General features: G+C 36.1%; 1 protein-coding gene across 4 annotated transcripts in view; it reads left to right on the top strand.

Annotated features, from left to right (window-relative positions):
• The window catches only part of SYT1 (synaptotagmin 1), a 360,537-nt gene that overhangs the window by 55,069 nt on the left and 277,495 nt on the right, over positions 1-27,973 (top strand). For 3 of the 4 annotated variants that reach the window (XM_042793239.1, XM_042793237.1, XM_032999903.2), the window contains exon 2: positions 26,567-26,677. The exons of the other annotated variant lie outside the window; for it this stretch is intronic. The gene's annotated coding sequence lies outside the window, so the exon portion shown is untranslated. The remainder of the gene's footprint in view (positions 1-26,566; positions 26,678-27,973) is intronic. 4 annotated transcript variants of the gene reach the window in all.

The following is a 27,973-nucleotide window of genomic DNA, read 5'->3' as shown; positions in this document are numbered from 1 at the left end:
GGTTATCTACAATAACAACTATCAGACTGCGATCTAGCATCTGTTTTTATAGTCAGAGGAAAGAAACATTCACTTCTAAAGTCAGTTGCTCTTAACCTAAAGTAGATAGCCGAACTAAGCCAAAAGAACCATCCTCTGAATTTGTTTATTCCTTTTTAACTGTAAAGGGAACGCAAAGTGCAGATGTCAATATTGTTCATTTGTTGATTCCTGCTTTTTACCACCCTTCAGTCTTATTTACAAAATTCCCGAGGAGTATTTTAGCTCTTTTTTTTTTTTTTCTTAATAGCATTAATTAAATGAGTAATGTTTTATATTGATTTTCTAATTTATATAATACTCTTCATATAAATAGCAGAAGCACTAAAAGCCAGCATTTTCAACATGGATCATTGGACTGTCAACAATTTAGTATTAATGTATGATATACTTTGCTGAAATGCAGTGCAAATACACTTAGTATTTTAATTCATCATATGCATGCGTGTCTGTTAAGGCTTGTTGTAACTAAGATTAGGTAATGGTCAGTGTATACAATTTTGTCTTTCACTGAGCTTGACCTACTATATAATCTTCCTCAGGTTTAAAGCTGTTGCTCTTAACCATAATTTCCCATCTTAAATAATAATGAACTGGCTGGCCTAAATGTTTTAAACAGTGTAAATATTTCATTAAACTTGAGTGATTATTTTAGAGGAGTAACAGAGGTAGATGTTGAATTAGAATAACTCTTTTGCAACTTCCCAAAAAGGGAAATCAGTTGACCCAAGACACAGTTGCTCTAACAAATGAGTAATGTTTGTCTAAAACATTTAATCTAGTTAGTATATGTGGATGCTCCTGGCTCGTGCTGTGTCAGATGAGTTGTTTGCCTGCTGGGTTATACAGCAAATGGGTGTGAGTCTCTTCACAGACACATATTCAAGATAACCAGATTTTGGGATGGGAGTTGTATGTGAGGGCTGAGAAGAATATTTCAGCTGATATTTAGTTATTGTTGCATACGTCAGCTAATGTTTAGTTATTGTTGCATCTTCCATTAATCGACTCGAGAAAGCAGGCATGAGTTTTACATGTTAAAGAGATGTGGCTTAGAGAGAAATATGTGGGTGAGATTTATGCACATGCATGGTACGAGACATAGAGAACATGGTGCTGTTCTTTCAGTCTCTGGATGGACAAAATGGGTATCAGAGGAAGAATGACAGCCACACCAGATTACAGCTCGACAGGAACAGTATCAGAAACTCAGTAGACTTCATGCAACTCTGTAATTTATCATACTTTTTTTGCCTTTTCTAGGGAGGCTTTTTAGTTCTGTGTCCTTACCTTACAGGCTATTGCCTAGGCAACATTCCCACTCAGAAATTACCACAAAAAAATTACTTTGTGTCACGAGCATATCCTTTGCATGATCATATATTTTAGATTTTATGTATATCTCTCATATTGAAGGTGGCATAGTATCATTTGCGTTAGGGGGCTGATTCCCTCCTTCATTATATCACCTAGCATAAATGGAAAAAATTGTGATCTTAGTCTCAAACAGAACCAGTCAAGATAAAAATTAGATTTCCTGCCTAAAGATGAAGAGACTGTGCCCTTGTGCTGGATAACGGAAAGGAGTGTGGGGAGGAGGGAACAGAGCCACGAACTGGTGGGAGTCACTTCCCACTGTCAGGGAGGTGGGAGGCGAGAGCAGCCCCGTGCTCCTGCCCACTGCATCCCCCAAGGCCTCCCGGGGGAGGCAGGGCGGCTTTCCAGGCAGAGGAGGCATTTTCCCACCAGGGCTGGCTCCGGTTGCGTTGCTGGGGGCCTCTCGGAGCACTGGCACGGCGAGCTGCCGTAAGGAGGGCCCTGCCAGCACGAGGAGCTGGGCCGCACACATCTGACGGTGGCGCTTGGCCGAGTGGTCTCACCCCGGCACCGCCTCGGGATGCTGAAGGAGACTGTCAGGACATCGACCACTCTGTGCTAGACGTGTGCAATTACAGCCTCCTCACATGTAATTACTCTAGAAATAGATATTTAAGTACAGGTTTGCTATACATAATGTAACACTAAATACTAGCAATTACCATAACTGCTTTCTATTTGTGATATCTGGGGATGCAGAATTGTATAGGTAACTGATTTTTTTTTTTCTAGGTACAAAATACTTCTTTTAACAATCTCAAGTATGTCTTGTCTCAGTGAAATTTTGTTGTTTTAATTTATAATTCACTGCAGTTATCAATAGCAGCAATTGTGTAGATGACAATAGTAAGCTTACTTCATTAAATTCAAAATTCATGTGGATTCAAGTTCTACAGCAAACTCTTATTGTGATTTAACTTGACGTTTCAGACATTTTGCTATTCAATATCTTGCCTTCTACTTGTGTATATTTAATATATAGAACTTAGGCTATCTACTGCTATCAAATAAATTGAATTAGGAAAAGGCTACATATTGTTCAAATAATTTTGCTTGATACCAAGATTAAAACCTGCAGAAAATACAATGGAAACGCTTCGATTCTCATTAAAATCTATCTAATTTCTGTTTTATTAATTGTTTTGCATATTAATACAAATTAAAGCCATTATTAGATAATTTCTTGAGCAGTTCTCACAGTAGCAACACTGTTATCTATCTTTTATTCTGGAGATACTTCACTGTAAAACATACTCTAGAAAAAGCTTCTCTAGAAATAGAACCAGAAGTGTTAATTTTAAGCCCAGTTAAAGTTCTAAGCAAAAAAATCAGAAGATATCTAGGTAAATAGAATCTCTCTGGTAAAAGATGCTATTTACATGAACATGGTTCTCATCTTCCACATTAGCTTTTTAAAATGGAGGATCATGTGTCTTCCTTGGGAATTGAATAGCTATATGAATGTTTCATTTCAAGATCAAGATACCTCAAATTAAACCTTATGGCTGGATTTTTTGGTCTGTCATAGAGCTCTGCTGACACAAAGGGTCTTCACTGGAGCAAAGCACAGAAAGTCAGGTTTCTTTCTTGGGAAGGAATACGCTGTTTTATTTGAAAAACCCTGGGAATACTTCTTAAAGTATTGAAACTTCCTTTGAAGTCTTGTAGGATCTTGTATTTTAGCATGCTCAACTGGTAGTACTTTGAAGAAGCAGCGTACCAATAACTTCCATTTAGAACCTATGTTTATATCCATGTATGTTTGAGTGCTTTCATCTTTCATCTAAACCTGATTTTCTACTCCCCCACCCTTTTTTAAAAAAAAGAACCCAAAATTTAGATTTAATAGCTATTGCTTATTTAAAAACTGTTGAAGTGTTACAAGGTGTAATGAGATGGACTACCAGCCTAGAAGTTCCATTTTCATTTTGAATTATCCTTGTTTTGTGTCCGTTCCTTAATATGCCCTGTTCCTTTGATTTGTGGTTTAGAAAACATTCTATTTTTGCTTATCTTGATGGATATCTCTACCTTAGGTATTACATGTAATTTTGGTAATTACATTCCTTTACCAAACATTTTGGTGCTTATAATAGCATGAAGATCACCAAATAGTAAAGTAACTTCTGCTGCAAATATGTAAGCTATTTTAAAAAATAAATGTAGTCTGTTTTTTTAAAGCAACCTCTGTGTCTTTAGATTATACTCTTATTAAAGTAGTATCTTTGGAAAATGTTTTGGGTTTTCATGAGGTTAACATCTACATTAAACAAAATGTTGATAGGAATTCAGTTCTTATGCCATAGGGTGAGAGCTATCCCAGAGGAGAAGCATTTGGCTTGGGCTGTGGGGACGCCTTAGTGTGCATTAGCAGCCACTTCTGGGTAGTGCCTCAAACAGCATTTGCCCAGGGAGCCGCACGTTTGCAACAGCAAGGGAACAGCTGCTCTCTTTGTGTGCTTTTGCAGCTCCCTTAACAAATGGCTGATTAGAAATTGAGCAAAAAACGATATTCAGCACTAAACAGGAAGGTGTCTTGTGCTTCTGAAGTATGCACGTGACATGGTGAGAGGAAAAGGAGATGTGATAGGAAGAAACATTGTCTCCCTAAAGAGATTTGGCTTTTCAAAGCCACAGAAAATCAGTCTTGCTTATATCATGGAAATTCAGGTACTGCAATCCATCAGCAGCTTTTGGGGGAGGAAAAGAAAAAAGTCAAATCAAGATGTGTAATTGCATGTCTGAGACAATGTCTTAGAGCCTGCTGCTGTGAATAGGTATAATTAATGTAAGTGTTCCTTAGAAATGTTTAATTCCTTCTGTTACGTGAAGATACTCTTTGAGGTGAGCACCAGTAATTCAACTTGGAGGTTTCTTGTGAGTTCTGGTGCAAGCAACACACATCAATTTAATTACTAGAGAGCTGACCTTGATCTTGTGGGTTATTTCCAAGGTTGTCCTAGGTACTCATGGGTTCCAGCTAAATTTCAGGAAAGCCATGGTGGCAGATGCCTCCAGTTGGTGGTAAAGGACAGCCAATTTGTATTTACAGAGAATAGGAGAGGATGGGGTCAATGAAACAGCTGCTTTTGGCATAGGGCTCCTCCCCATTGATCTGCCTTGGCAACTGAAATGCCTTGTGGCAAGACAAATAGTAGAAGATACATCCTGGTTGAACAGAGAGGTGTGAAGAAAAGCACCCTTACTTACAAATACTAGGGATTGCTGTCATACATTATCTGGTCACCTTTTCCTGTCAATCTGCCATGGAAATGGCAACAATATTTGCCTTTATCATGGAGATGCTGTGATGACTACGTTAAAAAGACAATTTAGGTTTGTTTAGAAATCTTCAGTGACCCTTAGGTCACAGGCCTGCAGTTAGTTGAAGAAATTTTTTTCTTTGAAAATTGTTCTAATTATTGGCACTTGTGCTGTCATGCATAATCAATGGAGCCTTATTTGTTTTTCAGCTGGAGCTGCTTCTTGATAGGCAAGTAAACAACACCTTTTTTAATATGGAATAAATTGTTGGCACCCGAGGCTAATTCAGAATTAGCATTATTTAAAAATCCCTGGTGCTGTAATCCTGACTGTGACTGCTCAGACAACTTTTGTGGCACAAAAGCTATTGTAGAAAGTAGGGCAAGTGTGGAGAATGGTTTTGTAGCCCCTCTTTCCTGCCACCCCCTTCAGTGTATGAGAAGCCCTTCCTCAAAAGCCAAACCTCAGTATGAGTGCAGTCCAGGCTATTTACAATAAAGGAACACCTCGATTCAAACAGCTGTCAGGGAGCAGGTATTAATCATGCCAATATTCAGCAAGCCATGTCTGAGAGCTTTCTTGTTCCTTTGAGCTTAAAATGGATAAAGCCAGTAGAGAAAGAGAAATTGGAAAAGGTGGCTTCACTGATAAGAAGACCTACTATAAACTTTGCATTAGTGACAGTGCATACCAGATTTGCCTCTGGAGTGTTTCATTAGTATTGTGTACTGCCTCTACTGCATGTTAGCTTTCTGCTGACATGTCACCTGAGATAACAACATCATCTATTTAATGGGTCCAGGAAAGAAACAAATTAGTTTCCCACTGTCCTAAGAAAAATGTGAATACTCAACACATTCACAGTGTTTCCACACTCACTGGAAATTGTACTACGTTTATGATTTACACATTTTTCTTAGTAAACAAAAACATTTTTATTATATTTTCTTCAAAAATCATATGACATTGGATCAGGGAGATAAATCTCATTCAGGAGATGAGGCAATGTACAATAACATTATGGGACCAGCTGCTCTCTTTTTATAGTTTGCAATGTAGACTGCTTTTGCAGAGCCCAACAAGGTGAAAACCAATTAGCTGATTAAAAAGTGCTAGAAATAAGAGAGAACACTTAAGTGACAACAGAATTAAATGTAGTTCTACAGTCATTTTGCTCAGCAATACAGATTTAAAGATTTTTAGGGAAATCACTGAGCAGTATATTGTGCCTAAGATTATATTTATCCAACACCTTTTTTTTTTTTTTAAGCTTATTTAAGAGATCTTCATGAAACTGCAATACTAAACAAAATTCTGCAAATTAAATGGCAGATTTTAATAAATGGAACAGCTGAGCATTGATCAAAGTCAATACTCAAGAGCTACATAAAAGAAGGCAAGCTCTAAAACTGAACATGTTAATAGTTTTAGAGTAACATGAGATAGTTATTACTTTCAAGTAATATCTCATTTAAATATAAATTTGGGGTTCAGTTATCAAAGTGATTTTTTTAAATCATTCCACGTTTCCAGGGATCTAGGATCAAAGTCATATATTTCACTTGCAAGCATTCAGGATGGCTGGTGATGAGATGTGAATTACCTTGAAGGTAGCATTCAGAACAAATACTAAAAAAATTAATCAACAGGAAGTGGATTCTGGAGGGCTCCATCTTTTACAAATACTGTCTCCACTTTTCAGTGCCAAATGAACTCATGAAAACAACAATTTATCAGATTCTGTCTAGACTGGTGCAGAAAAGCCCAAGAATGGGAGAGAAATTGGGAATGATGGTAGGTTTTGTACTTAAATGGTTCAAAAGCACAGCAGCACATGCCATGCTACCATTAATGTCAATGAGTGTGGAACAGATCACCTTGGGTAGGAGAAAAAGCAAACTGAGTGTAAACAGTGGCATTTATAGCTCTCCCTTCACAGGCAGCATGCTGACCACAGCATAGCTGTTAATACATGTCTTTGAACCCTGCTAGAGCAGAATTCCTTTCATTAAACTTGGCGCACGCATCCTGGACCTAAATGAAACGCTCTGGGATGGATGTCTCTAAGCCAAGTCCAAATGGTTTTTGAAAGTTTTGTGATAAAAGAGGGTGAACAACTTTTTATTCAGACCATGGGTTGAGTTGAAGGCACTGACTTGTGTTCTTTTATCCCTTCACACGTATAAATCCTGTGTAACTTCATTGTAGTCAGAAGGTATTGGAAAATAACTGTCATACTAATAATAGAGGCACAAGTTTGAATATCTGTTTGTTGCAGGGCAGCACTGAAGACAGGGTATACTTGTGTATAGTCAACCAGATAATTGTTTTCTGAATGAAGTTGTTTGTATGTAGTTGTTTATTCTTTCTTTTGTATTTGTATACAAGTAGTGGATCTCTGTTGTTGCCATTAATATTGCCTTTTCTTGTTTACATTATCCTAGGGTCAAAACAATATCTATCTATCACTGGTAATAGTATATTTTCTCACCATCTATTTTGTTTTTGACATAGGTGGTTTATTATAGGTTTATTTAAAATAAAGTTTAAATATCTTATAAATAAAAGAAGCAAGTGTTGCAGTAGGCAACTGAATCTAAAGCATGGGCTTGTTCTGGGAAGTGTGCAGTTGACTTGAAAGATGTCTAATGATAGCGTATGAATTTGGAAACTAATTTTGGGAGCGGTTCACAGCCCATTAATTTGGGCGCCTGGAGCTGTGAGCAGCATGATCTGGTAAACACTTCAACAATATGGCACTGCAGAGCTTACAGGATGGGAAAGTGTATTGCTGTAACGGCCCAGATGTTGAACCGGGGATGGTTAGCCAGAATGTTGTTCAGTTGCCAGCTGTATTACTAACTTAGTTTTGAAAATTCCTTATCAAGCATCTCATACAATGGCTTTCCCAGCCAGTTCTTGGCTTTTAATTTGGTCCAATAAAAAGTCCTGACCTTATCATAAAAGAAAGGACTGCCAAGGTCTTGCTGACACTTATTCCTCCTTGCTCCTCAGTCATTTCTGTTCAGACAAATTAAAAGGTTACTGCTCTTCAAATATCCCTTCACAAGGGTCCGTGATAATTGAACTGTCTAAATTCATGTATCTAGTTAGAGTAGACTTTTTCTTTACAAAAAATAAATACTTGACTTTTGTCAGTTCTTACCTTCTTAGGACTAAGTCACACGAGTGAGCCTGTTCTGGAAAGTGGCTGTTAATGAAAGAGTGGCACAGATATGCAGTGGTGTTACAAAAGCTCTTTTTTTCCCTCTGTTCACTCAGACTGCATCAAGTAAGTGCATCTTTTGTACTACATCTGAATAGTTACGTAAAAAGCAAAGCAAAATTATTATGTCCTTAAACAGGTAGGAATGTATATATATTAAGAGGAGGATAAGTTACAGATTTGTGGTCTGAGAAATGGAATTCTTCATGGCTGGTACTGGATGGTCTTTTTCCTATATATTTTGCTTTATTTAAGGCAGAGTTGATATTCAGGTATATGAAAATGTCACTTAACAGTTCAGTAATGAAATGTAGTTGAAGTGGAAAGATCACAAATGTCTCGGGGGCACATAATGGTGAATTCCTGAAAAAGTCAAATAGCTTGTTTTAATTAGCACATGTAGTCTATGGAAAAGCAGTTTGTGATTCTGTAAACAGATAGAGCTCCTGAAAAATGCTAGTTGCTGTTTAAGAAATTTTGGAAATGTAAGGTGAGTAGAGATCTCTTCAGTTGCCAATTCCAGCTCCTTACTGTTTCAAGTAGCACTTTATACTGGTCTACCTGATAAACTTGTAAAGCATGGTGCAGCTAGCTGTTAGTCAGAGGAGGGGATGGGAGCTGCACCCATTTCTTCTATTCCAAGGCCGCTTCAGATTCTCATTGTTCTAATATTTAGACTTTTTTAAAAATTTTTTAATTTACAGCCCAACTTTATTCATGGCCATCTTATATTCATTCTTTCTTGTGCCAGCTGTGGCCCCTAGACTGAAGAATTTTTTTTTTCTCCTTCACTGTTCAGTTCCCTGGCATATTTTCTCTCAGCTTTCATTTCACCAGACCAGATATGCTTAAGCACTTTTAGTCTCTTTTTGTCAGATAGTTCTTCTATTTCTCTGAGCATGTTGGCACCTCTTTTCTGCACCTCTTCCGATTCAAGCTTATCATTCTTTAACATGAGTGAACAGGATTGTATAGCATATTAGAGATGCCCTTGATTAGATTTCCTCCACATCTTGTACAATAGCATCAGTATTTCCTTCTCTCCTGAAAAATCTTGTTTGATGCGGCTTACAGTTGCATTGTCCATATAACACTAACAACTCGTACTTAAATCCTATGAATGATCCTTTTCCAGCTCAGTCATTTTCAAGTGATGAACTTCTGGCTTATGGAAGAAATGTTTTTATTGGTCCTTTGAGCCTTGCTATATGGATATCTTAATGCTCCTCAGTATTGATTATCTCCCTGAAAATGAATTATAGGAGTTCATCAGTATAATACTGATACTTTGGCCAAAGTCATTATGAAAATAACAAGATTCCTCTCAAGACTGAACACTGAAGAACTCTCTTAATAGCTTCCCTCTAGCCTGAAACTTTTCAACAGTAAGCACTTTCATTTTCCCTTTAGTTAGTTTCTTATTGACCTAATATTTCTGATATTAATCCTAATTTTCTGTAGACTGAGTCGTGATTTCCCGTGTGACACCGTATGAAAAATGCTTTTCTGAACTTCAGATATGCGAGGTCTTTCACATTCCGAATGTCTTAGAAACCCCAGAACCTCAAAGAAAGCTACTGAATTGATGTACTGTGATCTACCTTCTCACCCTCCCTTGACCTGCATGTCTTTAAGTATACTTTCTCTGAAAACTTCCTCTAAAAACATACACATTATTGAAAAGTATTGAAATCAGGCTTACTGACCATTTGTTGCTCGGATTGCTTTCTCCTCTCCCACTTTCCTACTCTGTGTTATTCTTCTCTCTCTCATATGCCTACAGGACAAGATAGCGACCTTGCTATTTCAAATACTCTGTTCCTGAATTTGGCTGAAAGCTGTTCTGTCACCCTCAGCTTAATTGTCTTGAGCTTTTCTTCTGTCTGAGTTGTATAAATAACATAACTGATAAGTCTAATTTTTACTGCTGTTATCTATCTTCATCCCTGCATTCAATATTTTCAGCATAATCCTAAATTGTGTACCTTCTTTACTCTATTGTGATCCCTTTCTTATTTTTCTTGTTTTTATTTTATTCATATAGGTGAAAGATGTTTTACTATTTGTGCTTAAGTACAGAGTTTTTATCTTCACTTTTTATCATCATCTACTTCAACCACTATGGGAACAAGACTGTAGTATATTTATTGCTAATTCCACCCTGTGTGTATGTACATATATGTATGCAAAGAAAAAATATTTTGGAGTAATTAAATATATTTAAATCAAACAGCAGAACCTTCTAGATTTGTGTCCTTATTACCATATGCAAAACTATGAAGTAACGTTTTACTTAAAATACACTCCATATACATAGGGTCAGGCAGCTATTCAAAGGAGCAGCATAATTTATTTGATCAGGTTTTAACCTAGCCTAATCTGTGCAAATAGAATGAAAGAATAGGTTTAAACCTTCATATTATGAACTATGCTAAAAGAACGTATTGGCTTCTCTTTTGTGTGTTAACTCAAGTTAGTGTTCAGATTAAGTGGGGTTTAGGAAGACTGAAAGGAGGAAATGGAAAATGCCAATCAGATGGTAGTTAGGAGACTGTTCCCCAAAGACAAGTTGAATGTGTGAAATCAATAAGGAAGAAATGAAGTACTTTGGAATGAAAACTTGTAAGTTGAACACAGAGAGCAGAAAGTAATGCAAGAGGAGAAGATGGGAAAAGAAAAAGGTGATGAGGAAGGCCATTGCTAGGCAGGCAGAGACAGTACTGAGTATTTCAGTGGGGTAGAACTGTGTTCTCTGCTGTGAGAAGAGTGGTGACTGAAATTTCCCACTTAGGGCAATGTGAAAAGATAAGGAGAGAAAAGGAAGAGAAAAAAGGTTTTGAGCCTGGAGGGGAAAGATGTGTGTTCACTGGAGGCAACCACAGCTTCACTGATACAGCAAAATAGAAGACTAATATAAAGTAATACTGTGGACTAATACATTGTAATAATTTGTTCAGCTGAGAGCAGAAAGTGGCAGTGTATGATTGTGGCTAAGTTTGGGTTAAGTGAAAAAGGTTGAAGGGGGGGGGGGGGAAAGTGAGAGGTCAAAGTTTAATTTTTACTTACTTTTTAAATTTGTTCACCCACCAGGAACTTTAGGGTAACTTCTGCTAACTTTCTTAACCTCTTTTGTCTGTATTATATGATTATTAATGGGGGGTCTTTTTTGCTTTTTGGAAGGAGTACAGTATGTTTCAAGCTTATGAATAATTCATGTAGTCCATAATGTGTTGCATTACTTGCCAGATGCTGGGTCACTAATGTAATTCAGCTTGCTGCTTTGAAAAAAATGGTTTAATTGATGATAGAATTCAGTACTATGAAAAATTCTGTCTCCTTTTGCATGGATTTTGATAATAGATGCTGTAATCATAGTGTTAGAACTTTTCAGTATATTAATTCAGTAATACAGAGCAAAGACCAGAACTGCTTATCTCAAAGAGAACATAGGGTCTCTTTTGAGGTTTCATTTTCTGTTTTTGTTTTTTAATGACTTATTTTCTATTAATTATTTAATGGTATGTAGAGCAACATAATCTTGATTTATTTGCAACCTGGTGTGTGTACTGAAATGTTGGTTATACCACTAACAGTATACTAAACTCAGGGGAACGGTGTTTAATTACATCTGCATGGGCAAGAAGGGAATAATGGAGGTGTCATGGGTCATTTGGGTTGCTGAGGGCTTCTGTGCATGAGTGTGTGTGCGTGCATTTGCCAAGTTTCTGTTGAGTAACATCTGCTAAGAGAGTGCAGGATATGGGCATATGTTTTAGAACAGAGGTGGCCAAACTTTCACAAAGCTCTGCTGGCTCCTTGTTTTTTCTGGAAATCTGGTGTAACTTAAAACTGGCCTTAACTTGCGCAGGACTATATACGGTAAGCAATCCATCACGGTGCCTCTTCATTCCCTTTGAAGTACCAGCTCATTCCTCCAAGCAAAGGTGAAGGACCTGTGATAGATGTATAGCTACTGGGCAGTTACCGAGGTGAGACAATTCTGCATCTTCTTGAGTGGTAGAAAACAGTTCAGTAAGTTTTAATGAAACTGAGAGTCTAATCTTACAGTGCCAAACAGCCTATGTTTTGGGAAATAAATGGATGAAGACTCTTAAAACTTTAACTCTTGTGCTTGTTGGCTCCCACCAACTTACACTACAGGACTGCTCTAACACCTATTCAAGAAATGTAGATCCATTGTGTGGAGTGTTCAATGTATATAATGAGAAAGACACCACTGGCATATGAGTGCAGTTTATGACAACAGACAGCAGACAGATATAACAGCAAAAGGAGGTACAAGTCCCGGAAAATCTATTTTAAAGAATGCATGACTATTAGGTCAGATTTGATCATAGCCAGAGTTAAACTACTTATTTCTGTTATTTTTTTTCTTAATTGGGTTTAGCCAGGTTAGTAGTACTACTGACTGTTTTGATAAGTACTGTCCTTTGCAGACACTATTGGTTGAGGCTCTAAAATTAGACAGGAACCACTGTTTTGCTTTTTTGAAATTTTAGTGGCCTCTGAACCGTTGGGAGGACTGAGGAAATGTGGCTCCATTTCTTGTGAACTTTGGTTTTCTTCCTCAGAAGTTTCATTTGTAACAAAAAGCAACTAATGAAGAATTTGCAACAAAAAACAATTACTGAAGGCTGTGAAACGTGGTGCCACAGCCTCTGTTAATAGTGAACTTTTAATATTTTTATTAGGAGAATGTATTCTCTGTAAGGGCTTTGTTGCTCTCATGATTTTAAGTATTTAGAGAATCCTTCTAAGGGTTAGTTAAGCTGTATGGGGGGGAAAAACCTTGCACAACAAACAGATGCCCAAAGTTTATACCTCGGTGGGTCTATATAGAACTCTTATGCAAATCTGTTCTCTTATAAATCAATGGTGATACTGGATTTAGGTGAAAGGGATGAAGTTGCTCAACTGACTAAATTTTCAGCTGTATCGGTAGCTAAATCAGTGCTAATGAGTTATATAGATGTTTAAGTGATTTAAAGGAACAGGATAAAAATACTCTTTTATCTCAGTGGCAGGCCAGTTTAATGAGTAATATTGAGAATGGTTGTAAAGAAAGAGTATTTAATGAAATAAATTATTTTTGCACAGCTTTACAATGTAATTAAAACATAAATGCTATTTATGGAAAAAACTTGTTAAAAAGCAATTACAGTAGCTTGTTTTATTATGTTCTTTCATTGAAAGACAATAAAGACCGGTATTCAGTTTTCCTATTTTCAACTAAAATGCTATTGAACTTTCATAAATGGTCATTTTGCACTTTGTCTCCTCCCATCTATGTATTTCACCTTTAAATTAAGAGCTATTTTTTTTTTTTCAGAAGTGGGTCTTTTTTAATTACTGTCAGCAATTTGTTAGTCAGAGTAATCCTTACTCTAGTTTCAGTTATGGCTCTATGAAAGCTTCCAGTGCTACCTGCTGCAAAAAGCGCTTGTGGCAGCAGTGCTCTCTTTTCCATCACAGCTCGTTGGACATCTGTGTCCTCTGTCACATAAACGAAGGGGGAACATCCTGCCCTGAGATGTTCAGTTCTCATGATACTAGTTTTGTTCTGAGCATTTGTTTCACATACACAAAACCATGGAGAAATGGTGATGGATATAATATATACAAGACAAGAGGTGTATCTTAAGTTATAAATACTTAATTTTCATGAGTTGGTGTATATTAGAATAGCCATAACAGAAGGGTTCAGTATTTTCAAATGGATACATTTAAAAATAAGCTGTACAAAAACATGACATTGTGACTAGATAACATGTCACTGCTATGCTGTTTTGTTTGTTTGTTTTTCTACTGCCTCAGTAATTATTGTGGTGAGATGATCTCCTTATTTACAGACATTCTGTAGGATCACACTAGTAATTCCCCTGAAATGACTGTCTACGGTCTTACAGGGTCTTACTGCTGAGGTAGTTTGAATGCTAATGTAGGTCATAATTAATCAGTAGTGATTGTGCAAAACATAAAGCATTTATATGATCTTCATAACTGACAACTAAATCCTCCACAAGAGACAGCCTGAAATAGTAGCAGAGCTTGGCCTCACATCTCTTTGTTCTAGGCTTGTCCTGGTTGATGTGCTAGCATGCATGCCTTAAAATAGCCTCCAAGGTGAATTGTTCAGATGTGTCATTTGAACTGAATATAGTTTTGCATGTTCCTGTAGTATGTAAAATAGAATACCAAAAGCAATTGTAATCTCATACAGAAAAAGTGAAAAAATTAAAATATTATTCTTTTCTGATAATCTTGCTGAAAGAGAATTTTAATGTCAATGAATATTATTTCTTGAAATACCATTTGAGGAGTTAATTAAGAAAAAGCTATATGTGCTTATTGAAAAACTCATGTTTGCTTCTTTCTCATGTATAAAATACAGTCTTAAGCTTCTCCCAATGTTAAGAATGAGTGCATTTTTTTTCTCAGCTCTTTATGTTTTGTCTTTACACCTTCATTCAGATGAGAATTTATAGCTCACATTCTCTGTTCTAACATTCTTACTGAACTGTCTCTGCTTGATAGGAATTATAATAGATTTTTCTAACAGAAATGGGACTTCTACTTATATGTGGCAATTTCTGAAAGTAACCAGGTACTATGCCCTGACTCTTCAATGACAATATGTCAGTAGCATGTTTAAACTCTAGTTTATTGCTATAATGTTTTTCTTTCTCTTGACTGCATATTTGCAGTTTTCAGCAGACTGAGACTCTGATCTTAACTGAACCTTGGGATTCAGCTTAAAAAAGAGTGAGTATGAATTACCTGGGTAAATTGCGGCAGAGGAGGATCTGGGATCCCATAAATACACATAAGATGAAGTCACCAATTCCCTCCTCCCTCTCCTCCTCCTCCTCCTAAAAATCAACCTACCAGCAATTAGAGGAACACTTAAAAAAAGATTCAGTTAGGTCCTTAATTCCTTAAATGAACGCATGAAGCCAGGTGGTTAGCAAGTTCATTAGTGTTGTTTTATGCCAGCAATGACGTATATCTACAATACTGTGACTACAAAAAATGATCTTTTATACAGTTCATTTGTAACTCTTACTTAAGAGTGAGTACAAAACTGGAATCACATGAAGATGAGGGAAAACATTAGTATATAGTAAACATTATATAATAATATATTGTATAAAGGTAGTATTCTAAAACTTCTATACACCAGTAAAAACAACCTTGCAATTGCAGAACCCAGAGTAGAAGCTGATTGTGTTACCAAAGATGTTACATTTGTCAAAAGATAGAGCTAACACATTTTTATACCCTCATTTTAAGGTTCTCTGTATTTATTTGGATGTTAAATTTTGATGGTTACCTTTTGGAAAAAAAGATTTCTGATTGACTTTATTAGGGATATTGTTAAGAAATATCTAGAGGTGACCAAAGCTAAAGGGAAACTTAGCAGGTTTCACTGAAGTGACTAAGAGGTGCCTGAGTCCCATGAAAATCCATGGAAATAAGTTGCTTACTCATTTATATGCTTTTATAAACTCCATTAGGTGCTTTTGTGCAACTTTAGACATCTAGATACCTCATCCACTGGTCTAAACAAAGAAGTGCATGTACTGGCAGCATTTAGAGTGATGGAAGTCAGGTATTCTTTGACTCAAATCAATGGGCTTTGTTCATTTATGCCTCTGAAAATATTCTAGCCATAATCTGTTTGGTTGCCAGCTGACCAAAAAAAAAAAAAATGAACTGAAAAATTACATTTCAAGAAGACTAATTAAATGTATTTTGAAGATGGGGAGAAAAAAAAGTAAAATTACTTCCGTATGACACCAAGCTATTAGAGGTCTGATAAATCTGGATTAGTTTCATCTATAACAATGGCTGATATTAAGTCCTTGGCCAAAAAATAGATAATTGGAATCACACAATACACAGCTCTTCAGTTTGGCATCAATTTTATAATACAATAAAACTTTTCATTTGTAAGCTTGTCTGGTTTTCAGAAAAAGACTGAGAACAATTTGATCGGTCCTGGTACATCAGACAATATGGTGCAGGTGGTTTAAAAACAAAACAGTTAATCGAGCAAAATTTTACTTAGACTACCTGATGATTCATCATCCAGTCTATGCACACTGTCAATTGTGCCTTTCTGAGCAATTATTTGGAGAATATTTAAATAGCCTGGACAGCATGTGCAACTGCTGAGAATGTTATTGTATTATGAATTACTTCTTCGGTTCGTTTCAGTTCAATATAGACTGACAACATTGCAGTGAGTCAACCTTGTTTTCTTGAATGCAATGCAATATACCATTTATACTGGAAATTAAGTTTTGCCTCAAGTATTATTTGGACCATTTATAATACTCCTGAAGTAAACTTTGAAATGGTATGAAAATCAGAATTATTTATTTAATCAACTTTCCACTTCTTTTTACATATGTATTATTATGAACTTTAGAAGTTGCATTTATATCAGTAAGGGCAACTATTAAGTTCTTACCTGGATGACTCCCATTTGATTTCCAATTGCTTGGAAACACTGACAGAGAATATGATAGAGTAGTTCCTTAGTGGGATCAGTGCTAGTTGGATTTTTTTAGAGAAAATGAAGAAATGTGTAGAGTAGAAGGAAGCTGAGAGATGTCAGATACACCAAGAGTGAGATCATCAAGAACTGGACAAGCTTTGACAAGCTGTAAATTAAGGGGAAGAAATTGGAGAAAGTAGAAAGACACAGAAAAAAAAAATAGAGGGAGAAGGGTGGTGATACAGTTACGGACATGAGGTGTTAATAGAGTTTATAACATACCACCTGGAACAGAGACAGTTAAGTAATTTTTCTTGTGCTGTAATTTGGAGAGTGAAATATCAAGGGGATGGAAATGAGACTGGTGGCAGGGGAGGTGACATCTAGTTTGAGGACTGTGACCTCAGTAGCTACTGGTAGACTGCATGACTAGTGCTTTCGGGGGTCCTGGTTGCCTGTTCATCAGTGTGCCTGGAAACCAGGGTGGAAATTATAGGAGAAAGAAAATGGGGAGAGATCTCTGTATGCAGTTAACTCTCATCCTGGCAAACCGAGACGGGAACTGTGATGTGTGTCTCTGTTGGGTCTGGCTGGAGTGGACCTAACTTTCCTCATTGCAGCTTATGTGGTGCTGATTTAGATTAGTGACTAAAACAGTGCTGATAATACACCAGTGGTTTAGCTGTTGGTGAGTGGTGCTTGCACAGTGTCAAGGCCTTCTCTTACTCTGCCCCCAGCAAGTAGGCTGGGGGTGGGCACAACCAGGAAAGCTGACCCGAATCAACCAGAGGGATATTCTCAGCCGTATTATGTCATGCTTATCAATAAAAATGGGGGTAGCCTTTCCAAAGTAGTTGTCACTTAAAGGCTGTATGAGCATTGGGCTGCTGAGGGGAGGTAGGGAGCGATTGCCTTTGCTTCATTTGTGTATTCTTTCTCCATCTTTTTTTTCTTCACTTACTAAATTACCTTTATTTCGATTGACAAGTTTGTCTTGCTTTTGTGCTTCAAATTCTGTCCTCCATGCAGGGAAGTGGAGTGAGTAAGTGGCTGGCAGTTGCTTATTTTTTGGCCCAGCTCAACCCACTGCAATGCCTGAAACTTGAGAGTCCTTCTGAATTCCACTGTTTAAAGATAGCCAGAAAGCTGCCAGCTAGAAATGAAGAGGTAGTCGGTTTATCTGTAGTTAAAATTTTAAAAATCAATAGGAAATTTGAAAACAAAAGAAAAAAAAGTGTAATATTGATACAGAAGTCTAATAAACTGATTATGTCAATGGCCATTTGTTTTTTTTTGAAGTTTTTGTGGCGCTGTGTTATTGCTTCTCTGATAAGATCTTCTGTATCGTTTAATATTTGTTGGAGATTCTCAGAAGACACTTATTTTTATGACACATGTTACTTCACACCTTTTAAGCCTGATCACCTAATATTGACAAACCTCAGGAAATCCATAGAAAGCTAAGTAGACTTTTCATGTGTTTTTAATGAAATTTTTTTGAGTGGTATTTTTGAAGTAATGGCTTAAAGGCTTATGGAGCCATTGGTCATGACATTTTGCTCATCACATGGGGACTGTATCCATGCGTATGAACTTATTTTTGGTATTCAAGTAATCAAGCAATAGTAAATTTGTATCTGGTTATTTTCTTCACTTTCTGTTTTGAGTCTTGAGAGAAACAAAAGTATCTACAGTAAGGTCATGTTGTCTTTCAGAAAGTCTAGTTAAGGTGAAAACTAAAAAGGCTATAAAACTGCATTTCACCTATATCCACACAGAGGCAATATAGACTAGGTTCCTCTCCTATTAAGTATTTTATAGGCATTTCCTTATAGTTAAGAAAGTAGTACTTCAAAGACAAATAAAAATAATTAAAAATGGTATCTTTACCCTGTCATGGCTAGTCTGGAATTATGAATTGGATATTAATATGTTAGTGTTCATTAAGGTATATACACATAATATATGTGAAAGTTAAAAATAGAAGATTCAGATTGAAAAAATATGTGGGCCTTACACTCTTTCCTCTTCCAAGGCAGAATTAACTGTGCTGTGTATTTGTCAACTACTTTTAAAATCTCATGTGTGTTGTAATTTGTATTCCTGTTGAAAACCTGGTTTCACTGTTTTGAGTTGGCTGTGATGTTCCCATATTTTCCCTGTTTCCAAATAAGTGCAACTGTAAAAAAAAAAAGTTATCTAAGCTGTGTTGCCTGTTTGGGCAATATGAACTCAAAGCTTAAAATGCAAAGCACTCCCAGTCTTCAATGACTCCTTGTTGTAACTTAACCGTGACCTGACTGCTTTATGTGTACACCTATTCATTGCTTGAGTGTAGAGTTTTAGTGTACATTATGACAAGGAAGCTTCCTGGATAGTGGATGAAAAAGAAGTGATGATGAACTTTTTGTTCGTTGTAAATGCGAACACCAATTTTCAAGGGATCTAATTAAAATCTTTATCTGGTCCCTAGCTGTGAGAGAGCTCTGCCTGAATGCACGTAGTAAGTTCATGCCTTTTGAGATTTCTAATTTGATTGTATATATTTTTTTCCTGATTTTATGGCTACAGCACTTTTTTATGTTTATAAGTCTTTGCCAGAGGAAATGGCAACCTTCCCTTTAAATGCTTCAGTTGGGAAACAATGCTTTGCAAGTGATTTTTTTTTTTTTTTCCTTTTGAGTATGTGAGAAGAATGGGAACTCAACTCATCAAAGCTGTTTATAAGGGAAAATGCTTCTTTCCAACCTAATTGGCTAATAAGCTATTGTTTTGAAGAGAGTCCAACCTGAAATAATGTACAGGACCTCAGTAAACTGGGAGCTCCTACTGCCAAAGCTTTTTGAGGATTGTTTTGTCATCTTAAAAGGATGTGCTGAGTTTTCTAGATACAGAGGGGCATACTGTACATCAGCTGGATGTTGGCAAAGAACATTAAACTCTTAATTTGGCATTACAAGTTGTCATCTGGTCACATCAGTTGACTTTAATAATTGCTAATTGAGCATATGCACAGATCTGGAAGACAGAACCTCAAAACCCCTTTATTTGTCATGTTAGTTTTATGTATTTGGGTTATTTTCACGTATAACCTGAAAAAAAAAATGTTTAGTTTCCTTCTGCATTGGATTCTATACCATGAGATTGATCTTCTGTTTGATGTCTTTCATAAATTGAAGGTCACACCCATAGTTTGAGCTTGAAATCATTCCTTAGAAGCAAGTAAATTAGTTGATCAGTATGGAGTTGGGTTGGTAAGAGAGGTCAGAATGAGGGTTTGAGGATAGGACTTGGCACAATATAAGGAAATTATATAAAATTGATGTGTTCACTCTTCAGTGAATATTGATTCTTGCTTTTTATTGCATGCTTCAGCATTCATGTGGAGGAGAAGCATTTATAGCAAAGCAAGATGTCTGTCAGTCTGCTTTTGCTATGGTAGCAAAATTAATGTTGATGATTTGAGATGTAGCTAAAGCCAAAGAATGTTGCTAAGTAACACTTCACCGAAGTGAAGTAGAAGCAGGAGAATAATAGTTATATATAATTTTTCACAAAGACCAATGATATAGGGTGGTACTAGAAATACATTTTTGTCTGCTGTCCGTTAAGTGACAAGATCAAGAGTGATACTTTTGCCAGTACAAACTTAAGTGTGTATTTGCATATATTCATTGCTTGCTGATTTTGATTAGGAAATACGGAAAGAGACCAGAATTTCTCTCCTTCAGTGTGTATAACTTTTATAGACTAATAGGAATTTCAGTTCAAATTCTCTTGGTGGAAAAATATCCCCAAAAGGAAGGTAAAAATATATCCTACTAAGACCAGACAGACTAGAAAATATGTGTGAGCTTGAATAGTGATGTCTGAGGACAGGCACATTTTCTTGAAGGGTGACAACTCAAGATGTAGGCCATATGTCACCAAGGTCAGGTTTTTTATAAATATCTAGCTGTGTGCTACCATACAGGTACCTAAAACGATATCCAGAAATAGAACAAATTTGAAATTTGCAATTTCCAGATCAGCAGGTTTATAAGTCTTTGTGTTCACATGACTGAACTGCAGTCACTTTATGTTCTGCATGTGCTTTACCAGGTAAGATGAAGTGTAGTTCCTCCTAGTTTTCAGACCATCTTGTTGGATTCTGTGGTTACACTTGTCTGCCTTATACTAGCATATGCTATGTAAGGGTAGAAAATTGATCTAAAATTTATTATTATTACCGGTTTCCTTTAACACTCTGAGTAACAGGAAAGGCGGGCATGTTGAAATGATCTTCTTTCAGATTTTAATCCCAAAGTGCTTATAGAATAACTCTTCGGAAGGTTCAAATACATTTCACTTGTAGTATAGTGTAAAACTTTCCCATATGTGTTTTTTGAATCATGTGTTTTTCTAGATGAGTAAGTGGTTGTACTCTAGGTGCAGTTGCACTATTACTAATGTAATGATGATCATGGACACACCAAGTTTAAGCTATACAAATTTGTTCACTAGAAATGGACTCACATGCAACAATAAGGATCAGTGGGTGATGCAGATGCATCACTCAGTGTTTCTGACTAATTCCTGGAATACAAAGGCATCCATTTTCTTGCCTTTGATTAGACAAATGTATAGGTCAAATTCAGAGCATCTCTCACTAGAAAAAAATAATGTTCCCAAGAATTTAGACCAGGCTATCTTGTAGCCCGAGACCTGCACAGTCTAGCATCCTGTCTCCAACAAGCCATAGCAGATTTCCAGAGAAGAGAGGAATAGAGTGAAACTGTATCATGTATTTTTTGAAAATTTCCAGTCTCTAACTGTTTTCAGTGTGAGGGATATCCTGAACCGGGTGTGTTTTTTTTAACTCTGAATGAATCTGTCTTCCAAGTTCTTGTCCAGTTTCCCTTTTCCTCATGCAACTTTTAAAAATTTTCTTGTAGCCCCTAATTTCTTGTATCATTCTGAGAGTTTCATAGATCCTCCACCTATTAGAGGAAGAACCACATTCTTTCATTTGTTTTGCACTTTGCTTCTACCAGCATCCTTTACAATTGCTAGTTTTTCTATATACAGCAACTTACTGAACCTAAAATGATATAAAAGCACAGTTTGAGCCCACTGTTTTGATACAAATTATTGCAGAATATCACAGAAATTCAGCTTGACAATTGAATTTATTTATGAACAGCTTTACAGAAGGAGAATATAATTTTTACAGCAGTGACAAGATAGAAATTGTCAGTTGATACCTTTCCTCACAAAACTCTGCATACCTGGTCTGTATGGACACTGTACATTTAAATGCATGGAGATCAATAACCCCATATTTTTATTAGTAGTATGATATGTATTCATATCTAATGTTATATCAGAAAGCTACAAGTATAGTTGATAGAAACTGGATTTTGCTCATAGTTTGAATAGCGGCCAAGGTTTAAAGTGGAAGGTCAAAGGGAGAAATGATACAAGTTATATAGGTTGGAATGATGTCTGAGTATTGCAGTTCTCATTTAAGGTAATTTATCATGTAACAAACACTTTGTAACTTTTCTTGAATTGAAGCCTAAAAACTGCGGTGCAGTGTAATTAAGAATCATTTGCAGTAAAATAAAGAGATTATCCAAATCTCTACATAAGTCATCTGATAAGTTTAGGTCAAGGCTGACTGAAGGATCTTGCTGGTCTATGGATGCAAGGTTTTTTAGAGACTCCTGTGGTTGTTGCAGAGTAGAGTTAACTTTAATGTGTTTCCAACTGAAATAAATGTTTTTTGTTTAATACAGGAGATAAAAATACAGTCAGAAGTCAGTGAAAAAATAGTAAGGAAATATCAATACCGTCTTCCAGAATGAAAAGTTTTGGGTTTTGTGATTTTTGGTTCTTTTTTTGCTGAATAGTGATGCTTTGTGAAATTATGCAGTATCTTTCTATGATTCTAAAACCTCTGAAATTTAAAAGAGGGAATCCAATGTACACAGTGTAGAGATACATTTTGAAAACTGGCTGAAGAGATTAAAGAATGTCTGAATCTTGGACCTCTGGTGTTTGTGTTGGTAATAAAAATGTTCTTCACTACTAAATTGCGTTGTGAGCACTGAATAATAGGGGTATGTAATAGCCAAAGGTGTGCTAGGTGGGCTACAACTGTAGAATTAGCATCAACAGTGGAACAGACTATTATACTTACCAACAGTGTAGATTAATTAAATAATTTTCTTCTGAACATTGGTTAAAATTGCTTTGTTGACAAGATGTCCTTATATTGTGATCACAGGTAGTGTCTGAGCTTTCTCTCAAAAACATCAAATGAAGTTTTCTAGTGCAAAAAAAAAAAATCTCAGCTGTCAGAAAATACACATCCAAAGGCATTTTATCCCAATCATTTGTGGTAGAAGAGACAGCAGGATGAGATTGTAAAGTTGCTCAGATTGATACTTTTTCTTTCTGAATCTTCTTGTTCTTTATAACATAACTGCAGGTAATCCCATAAGTTTGCAGATGTAAATAGCCAGTGTCAGTATGTGTTGCATGCAGAGCAGCATTATACTTTCAGCCAAGAAATACCTCTTGATCTCAAATTATAGAAATGAACAATTAATCTTTTCTATGGACAGAAATTTTTTCTTCCTCAGAAAGCAATGCGAGCAAACTGATTTTATCTTCATCTTCCTGTGTTTTTGATAGGATCTTTCATAAGTTGGTCATTGATCTTTCTTGATAAGAAAGCCTTTTCCTATCATCTAATACCAGCTACCTTCTTTCTTTCTCTTTCTGTGTTTTCCCCCAGATTTGCATACTGTTGGGAGGTTTCTGAGAACCATACTCTTGGTGGACAAAGACTATTTCATTAAAATATAATAACACTACCTTAAGTATTTTTTTATGCAATTAAAAAAATCAAGACACAAAATGCAAAATCAAACTCCTTCCACCCCCCCCCCCCCCCTCCCGTTTTGTTCGCATTTTGCATCTCTATGGAGGACACATAAACGTTTTCCCCAGAGACTATTAGTATCCTGGCAAGCTCTCACTTGTGATCCATAGACCATCAAAGTGCTGACGGATACAGTATTATACAGAAATGCAAAGATTATATTTGTGTTTCTGTATGTGTCCTGCAAAAAAACCCAAAACATGCAGATCTCTTCTTGTTACTCTGTTCTAGCATGCTCAAGCCATCTGCTTGGTTTTCCTGCTGCATTTGGTCTCATTAGTCATGTTCGCATGTATTTCAGGCTGCTTAATTTCATTACGCAAAGTATTATGCACTGTTCATCCAATAAGTGAGAAAGGTTCATTCTGCTCCCCAAGGGACTTGTAAAAAGAAGTTTTTAATCTCTAAGAAAACCTGAAAATTCTTGTTGAAACATGGATCACGTTTCACTGTTACCTTTATTAACATACTAAAACTTACTTTATTGATTGAGTTATCTGTCTTTTCCTGTCTCCCAAAGGCTAACTGCTACCTCCTTAGAAATACTTGCATCTAACGAGGATTTTTTAACACAATTAAGTTCTCAACACAAAACTAAGTGTCATATTTGAAAGTTTCTTTTTTGATGAAGTTAGTTTTTCTGCCTAGTAATGAGGTTGCCAGTTCCAAACAGAATGTGCTTGTGGCCATCCCTCTGAATATCCACTAGAATTAACAAAATCATAAGCCTTATTAAAAGCATCAGAATTCACAGAGAAAAGAAATTTGTTCATGCCAAAGATGTAAAATCTCCGTTTGTAGTCATTACTGAATGTGGTCAAACTTCTCAAAACTCCTAAGTCTGACTGTGATAAACTTGTGGCATTCTCATGGAGTGACTTAATATACTTGTGTTGCAAGATGAAAAAGATAGAAAAAGAGCTTCCTGCGATGTCTCTAACTCCTTTATGTGATGGAAAGGAACAAGCCCCAGCAATGAGAGCTGGGACACTGCCGGGACTCCAGGGGACAGAAGAGTACCAGTGTGGGAAAAGAATGGTCAGCATTGGGCTGAGGAGGGAATGACCAAGGCGTGATGGGCAAAGGCAATGGATTAAATCAACCTGGAGAATGGGAAGGGGAAAAATTGGACATGGAGTGAGAAGCTGGGACTGACCAGACAAAAAGAGAATTGACAGGGAGCTCTAGGGAAGACAGATTTAATAAGGAATTAGATATCCAGACAGCATATGCAGAGCTGCCAACGTGTCTGCCATTAGCATCAGCCAGTAGAACTGGGAATGGGTGAGAAATGACTTAGGAAGGCACTGAATTCAATGAGAACTGTGCTTGGGTGTATAGGAACATACAGTATAAACTATGTGCTCTTAAAAAAAAAAAAAAAAAAAGGTGAAAAATGAGGACCCATTATTGGGTTTAAAAAATAAGTGGATTTTTTTTTTATCTTGAAAAAATTTCACCATGAAAATCATAATTTTATTTTAAGAATGTACTCTATAGGATATACAAATTACAGAGCATTCACAGAATAGGAGGTGTGAAAATCCCTTAAATTCCTTTAAAAAAATAACCTAGACACTGGATAAGCATGGCTCCCCACAAAAAATATGTGACTCAGAGACTGTCATAAAGAGGCTGAATGAAACTTTGAGTGCTTGACATTGCAGCGATGTTCTTTTATTAATGTTGTGGTTTGCATCTAATGAATTTAATTTTATTTTGTTGCTTTGATAAATAAATGTATTCTATCCAGACAGCCACAAGGTATGAAATAATTGTTGACTGTGAAAGCTGGAACATTTTTAACCAGCTTTTCCTGATATTTATTTCATTAAAACTGTAGGTCCTGGAGTAATTTAAAGGATTTAGCCTTTCTTTTTTTTGATGGAAAAGGGAAATTTTGTGGTGGTATAAATTCTTGTTGCCCCAAGACATTGGGGCACTGTAAATTCAATGCAATGCACCTTGCTGAGATGGGCTTTATTCCCTAAAAAAATTAGAAAGTAAATTATAGGTATCCACATTTATAGAAGAATAATCGTTTTTACTGTTGTGGTAAACAATATTGATTTCTTAATACTTAAGTAGTGAAAAAAGAGAGCTTCAAACTATTTAAAATAATTTTAATGAACTTTTGAATTATACAGTGCTTTTGTTGTTTAAAAAAATTGTTTATTTCTAAGAATTTTTGCTGTTTTAAATATTGCTAAGATCATCAAAATGAAATAATGATGGTATTTTTTACTAAGGAAAATAATCAGAAGTGCTACATGTAGGACCTGGAGACTGAGGACAGCTTTTAGGCTGTATGATTAAGGTATTGGGCAAGGATTCAAGACATTTAATGCTAAGAAGGTTCCTTAAACCAGACTACTTATGTGACATTCAGCATATTTAATTTTGTGTACCTCAGCTTCCATCTCTAGAACAAATACGTTGATATAGCTTTACTCCTATCCTTTGCCTGTCTCAGGGATTTGATTTATAAAAATCTTAAAGATCTCTGACAGTCTTGTTCAAACAACTTCCAGCACGGTAAGCATTCAGTCTTCACTGGAGCTTCTAGTCATAGCTTTTGGAAAAAAGTGATGTGAATTCTCTTATTACCAGAACAGGAGACTCTATAGAAGGAAAATAGAAGAAATGAGAAGGGGGAGAAAAAAAATATAAATCTATAGTATAATCTGAATATTTCTATGAAATTGTTCGTCTGAAGATTGAATTGATTTATGTCTCTTTTTCCCCTTAGTGCAAACTGTTGAAATTGTCTGGTTGTGTATAGAAGTTAAAAAATGTGCAAGTATAAATCCATGTCTTTTTTTATTTTGAAATTAATTCACTAAGCATGATAAGTTAAGGAACTTTATGGGATACAGTGGTAGGAAATCACGATGTGTGTGAGATCACTACAATTCACTATACTTGGATCACTGATGAAATCTACAGAAATATGTAATATTGGAGCACACCAAGAAAACAGTCCAGAAGAGTCCATGATGAAGAAAACTTGTTCATGGATTTTTTTTCTGTATATGTTAACAATCTGATTCTCTCCTGATAATCAACTTCTGGCAATCAGCAGCTGAAGGGTACTGAACGAACCAAGTATAATTAAAGGAGTTTTTGAGCAGCAGTTCTTCGTGGGCAAAGATGGAAAATACAGCTGCATAGGTACTGGCAAGTGTTTATATGGAATGTCTTTCTCTTAAAGGGAGAAAAGGGATTTTTTTCTGAGCTGTGAAGAAACTAGAAACTGACTGATAGAGCCTTCATTCAAGATTTCCCTGTGAAAAGAAAACTGCATTGATGCCATTCATTTAAGGTATTTTAAACAAACATGGATTCTGTTATCTTCCGTATGTTGTTTAGTGCTTCAATGCATGGTGCTTTCCAAGAAATCAAATAGAGGTAGTAAGTAATTTAAAGAAATAGCTTTTTCTGATGTAAAGTCTGTTAGATAAATGAGTATATAATTTTGTGGTAATATGTCATATTTCATACTGATGTTAAAGATTGAAAAAAACAGTTTCTATGCATTTGTTGGCTATTCAGATAGTAGTTGGATTCTTTGCCTTCTCTTACTATCAACTTGCGTTTTATCAAATTCAAAGTAGTCATGGCTCATTATTCATAGATGATCTTGAGCAGCCTTGCATCATAAAAAAATATGCTGTGGCATCTGCCATTGTGCACCACTATACAGATCACTTCTGAGTAAGGTTTGTCTTCTATTTGTACATTCAGTAGTGTGTGTACTTATATTTTTGCTTGTGAATATCTTAAGCAGTGGAAGCTGCATATACTATGTTACTATGATTTTAGGTTGTAGATATAATGTTTGCTGTGCCTTTTTAGCTAATGAGTTTCATTTGAGTTAATGCTTGTACACCTCAATCTCCACCAGACAGTCACATTGCTTTTGTAGTCATTTCATAGCTCCTGTACCAGTGATGTAGACAGAACAGTGAAATTAGGAGCTGGTTCTATAGTATCAGTCTTGCATACTAGATCCTATATTTCGACTTTTCTGATTTTAGGAGCTAGAAATTAAATTTATATCATGATGATATTAATATAGAGCAATATTGTCCAGGTATAAATAACATTTACTAAGGAAGTCTTTATTTTCAGTAGGGTAATTACATTGGTAAGAGACTATTATTCTTTTTTGTAAGACAATTAATAAAAATACACAGTGCTTATAGATATTAGTAAATAGAAGTTCTCTTCATTCCTCTAATTTACATCTCTTTTTATTTATTGTAAGGGGAAAAGGAACATATATTTTTTAGGCATGTTCTAAGGTCGTTTCACTGCTGTTCTGTTTTGGTGATGCAACATTTCAAAATTAACTTAGAATCATAGAATCATTTAGGTTGAAAAAGACCTTTAAGATCATCAAGTCCAAATGTAAACCTAACACGTCCAAGTCCACCACTAAACCATGTCCATAAGAGTCACTCTACATGTCTTTTAAATACCTCGAGGGATGGTGACTCCACCACTTCCTTGTACAGACTGTTCCAATGCCTGACAACCCTTTTGGTGAAAAAATTTTTCCTAATACCCAATCTAAACCTTCCCCGGTGCAACTTGAGGCCATTTCCTCTCATCCTGT

This window comes from Tyto alba, unplaced genomic scaffold, assembly GCF_018691265.1.
Source record: "Tyto alba isolate M040663 unplaced genomic scaffold, T.alba_DEE_v4.0 Super-Scaffold_2, whole genome shotgun sequence".
In the NCBI taxonomy this organism is placed as follows: domain Eukaryota; kingdom Metazoa; phylum Chordata; class Aves; order Strigiformes; family Tytonidae; genus Tyto; species Tyto alba.
The sequence above is the reverse complement of the archived record's forward strand: the minus strand, read 5'-3'. Positions and strand labels throughout refer to the sequence as shown.